General features: G+C 37.3%; 1 non-coding gene across 1 annotated transcript; it reads left to right on the top strand.

The window, feature by feature from the left end:
* Positions 1–3369: 3369 nt before the first annotated feature.
* On the top strand, positions 3370–3531 carry LOC116556467. Its single transcript, XR_004271016.1, has one exon. It is a non-coding gene; the product is annotated as a U1 spliceosomal RNA (small nuclear RNA).
* Positions 3532–4421: the final 890 nt, after the last annotated feature.

Here is a 4421-nt window from a genome sequence, read left to right as displayed (position 1 = left end):
TCCTTCTGCAAACAAAGGAAACAATCAAGAAAATGAAAAGGCAACCTATGGAATGGAAGAAAATATTTGCAAACCAAATATCTGTTAAAGAGTGTATTAGTCCATTTTGAATTGCTATAAAGCAATGCCTAAGGCTGGATAGTTTATTGAAAAGAAGTTTATTTGGCTCACAGTTCTGAAGAATGTGGGAAGCCAGGTACCACCATCTGCTTCTGGTGAGGACCTCAAGAAGTTTTTATGCATGGCAGAAGGCAAAGGGGAGCTGGTGTGTCACAAAGTGAGAGAGGAAGCAAGAGAGGAAGAGGTGCTATGCTCTTTTAAATAGCCAGCTCTTACCTGAGCTAATAGATTGAGAACTCACTAATTACTGGGAAGACAGCACTAAGCCATTCATGAGGAATCTGCCCCTATGACCCAAACACCTTTCACCAGGATCCATCTCCATCATTTTAACATCATATTTGGAGGGAATAAACTTCCAAGCTATATCGTTCTTCCCCAGGGCCCCCAAATCTTATGTTCTTGCCACTTTGAAAAATACAATCAGTCCTTCTCAATAGTTCCCCCAAAGTCTTAACTTGTTTCAGCATCAACCCCAAAATCTAAAGTCTTCTCTGACACTGAAAGCAAGTTCCTTCTACCTATGAGACTGTAAAATAAAAAATAAATAATAAAAACTGTAATAAATAAATAAAAATCAAATAAATATAATAAATAATATATATTATTTATTATATAATATATATAATAAATAAATAATAAATAAATAATAAATAAAAATAAACCAAGTTATTTACTTCCAAGATACAACACTGATATAGGCATTGGGTAAATGTTCACATTCCAAAAGAGATAAATCAGCCAAAAGAAAGGAGCAATAGGCCCCATGCAAGTCTGAAGCCCAGAAGTGCAGACATTAAATCTTAAAGTTTCAAAATAACCATTGACTTCATGTCCTGCATCCTGGGCACATTGATGTGAAAGATAGGCTCCCAAGGCCTTGGGTAGTTCCATCCCTGTGACTTTGCAGGATGCAGCTCCATGGCTGCTTTCACAGGTAGGAGTTTGATGCCTGTGGTTTTTCTCAGCTGAGAGTGCATCTGCTGGTGACTCTACAGTTCTGGGGTTTTGATGATAGTGCCCTATTCTCAAAGTTCCACTTGGCAGTGCCCCAGTCAGGACTCTGTATAGGGCCTACATCTCCATATTTCCCCTCAGCACTACCCTAGTAGAGGCTCTCTGCGTGGATTCTATCCCAGTGGCAGGCTTCTACTTGGGCACCCAGGTTTTCCCATACATCCTCTGAAATCTGAGTGGAAGCTGTTAAGCCTTCTTCACTCTTGCATTGTGTACACCTGCAGGCTTAACATCATGTGGAAGCCAACAAGGCTTACAGCTTGCACTCTCCAGAGTGGCAGGCCAAATTGTACCTTGGGCTCTTTGAACTCTGGCTGGAGCCAGACTGGCCCAAATGTGGAGCAGCATCCTGAGCCTGCCCCACAAAACCAGTATGTACTTGTGGGCTTCTGGGCCTGTGATGGAAGAAACTGCCTTGAAGATTTCTGAAATTCCTTGAAGGCTTTTCCCATGGTCTTGGTTTTTAGCACTTTGCACTATTTTAGTCATAAAATCTCTTTAGCAATTGGTTGCTCCATAGCCTGCATGTGTTTCTGTCTTCAAAATGCTTTTTCCTTCTCTACCACATAACCAGGCTGCAGATTTTCCAACTTTTTCCTCTGCTTCAATTTTAATTATAAGTTCCAACTTTAAGTTATTCCTTTCTTTGCCTCCACATCTGACTGTAGTATGTTAGAAGAAGCCACATATATGTTGCTGCTTAAAAATTTCTCCATCAGTACTTGAGTCATTCTTAAGTTCAGCCTTCCACAAACTCTTGGACATGAACAAAATGCTACCAAGTCCTTTGCTAGGGTATAACAAGGGTGACTTTTATTCCAGTTTCCAATAAATTTTTTTTATTTCAATTTGAGACGTCATCAGCCTGGCCTTCACTGTTCCTATTTCTATCAGCATTTTGGTCATAACCTCTTAACAAGTCTCTCAGAAATCCTAATTTTTCCCTCATCTTCCAGTCTTCTTCAGAAACCTCTAGTCTCTTTCAACTTCTGCCTGTTATGCAGTTCCAAAGCAGCTTGCCCACTTTTAGATATCTTCATAGCAACCCCCACTCCTAATACCAATTTTCTGTATTAGTCTGTTTTACATTGTTCTAAAAAAAATACCTGAGACTGAGTAATTCATAAAGAAGTTTATTTGGCTCACAGTTCTGAAGACTGTGCAGGAAGCCTGGTACCAACATCTGCTTCCTGCTTCATCTGTCACATGGTAAGAGGCAAAGCAAGAGAGAGGAAGGGGTGCCATACTCTTTTAAACAACTGGCTCTCATGTGAACTGATAGAGTGAGAACTCACCCATTATCATGAGAAGAGCACCAAGCCATTTATAAGGTATCCTGTCCATGACCGAAACACCTCCCACCAGGCCCCAATTCCAACATTGGGGAACACATTTAAACATGAGGTTTGGACAGGACAAACAACTCAATAGCAAAACAAAATAAAACCCACAAGTAATCTAATTATAAACTGGGCAAAGGACTTGAGTAAACATTTCTTCAAAGAAGACATACAAATTAACAACAGATATATGAAAAGGTGCTTAATATTACAAACCATCAGGAAAATGCAAACCAAAATTATGATGAGCTATCACTTCATATCTTTTAGGATGACTACTATAAAAAATAACAAATGTTGGCAAGAATGTGGAGAAGAGTGAAACCTTGTGTACCATTGGTGGTAATGTAAATTGGTATATCCACTGTAGAAAACAATATGGACATTCCTTAACAAGACAACAGTGACCTCATGATCTAGCAATTCCACTTCTGGCTCTATCTCCAAATGAATTGAAATCAGTATCTCAAAAATATGTCTCCATCCTATGATTATTTCAGCATTATTCACAATAGCCAAGACATAGAAGCAACCTAAATGTCCATCAATGGATGAATGGATAAAGAAAATACATACAACAGAATATTATTCAGCCTTAATGAAGAAGGAAATCCTGCCATTTGTGATAGCATAGGTGAACCTGGAGGACATAATGCTAAGTGAAATAAACCATATACAAGAACAAATACTACATGATACCACTTATATAATTAATCTAAAATAGTCAAACTCATAGAAGCCGAAAGTGGAATAGTGTTTTCAGGGACTGGAAGGGAGAGGAGAACGGGGAAGTATTAGTTAAAATGTATAGAATTTCAGTTATACAAGATGAATAAAAAGTCCTAGAAATTGACTCTATAGTATAGTGCCTATAGTTAAGAATGTTGTATTAATACTTACCTGGTAGGGGCGATACCATGATCATGAAGGTCGTTTTCCCAGGTTGAGGCAAATCCATTGCACTCTGGATATACTGACCTCTGTGATTTCCCCAAATGTGGGAAATGACAGTATAATTTGTGGTAATGGGGGACAGTGTTCGTGCTTTCCCCTGAAAAAAAAAAAAAAAGAATGCTGTCTTCTATACTTAATAATTTGCTAAGAGGGCAGATCTTATTAAGTGTTCCTATAATAAACAAACAAAATGCAATAATTAATAGAGAGAGTTGGAGGAAACTTTCCAAGATGATGGATAGGCCTATGGCGTGGATCGTGGTGATGATTTTATTGGTGAATCTTTATCTTCAAACTCATTTACATGTTTGCAAATCTCAATGAACACCAAACAATATAAACAAAAACAAACTATACCTACATATATCATAATTAAATTACTACAAATCAATGGTAAAGGGGGGCTTTTCTTCCCTGCAGGCCTACCTTGTGGTTTTCAACTGCAAGAAAGCAATCTAGCTGTTCAAACATGAACCTGGGCAGGAGGAGGGGCAGGGGCCTCTGTGAAGTCTTTGAATCAAGACTGGTGAATCAATACATTAACATGAATACATTAATATATATAGTTTTTGTATGTCAATCATATATCAATAAAGTGGTTAAAAAGGAAGTTTTATATTTACATTGATACTTACCATGTCCTGTGGCCTTTTGTGTATGTAGATCTGGATTTTAATTATTTTTTTAGCCTTAAGAAATTAACAGTAAAGGTGTGATGACAAAAATTTTTCTAATTTTAGTTTGAAAATCTGTTTATATAATATTTATTTTTGAATAATGTTTTTATAGGATATAGAATTCTAAGTTGATAGTTATTCTCTCTTTTACCATTCATTCCCTAGCAGTTTAAAGATACTGTTCTATTGCCTTCTGGTTTGTGTTGTTTCTAATGAGACACCAGCAGTATTATATATATGTGTGTGTGTACGTGTGTGTGTGTGTGTGTGTGTGTATGTATATATATGTGTGTGTGTGTATATATATATATTG

Source organism: Sapajus apella, unplaced genomic scaffold (assembly GCF_009761245.1).
Source record: "Sapajus apella isolate SASKATOON/1434 unplaced genomic scaffold, GSC_monkey_1.0 scaffold16, whole genome shotgun sequence".
Classification (NCBI taxonomy): domain Eukaryota; kingdom Metazoa; phylum Chordata; class Mammalia; order Primates; family Cebidae; genus Sapajus; species Sapajus apella.
Note: the sequence above shows the minus strand (reverse complement) of the source record. Positions and strands in the feature narration are given on the sequence as shown.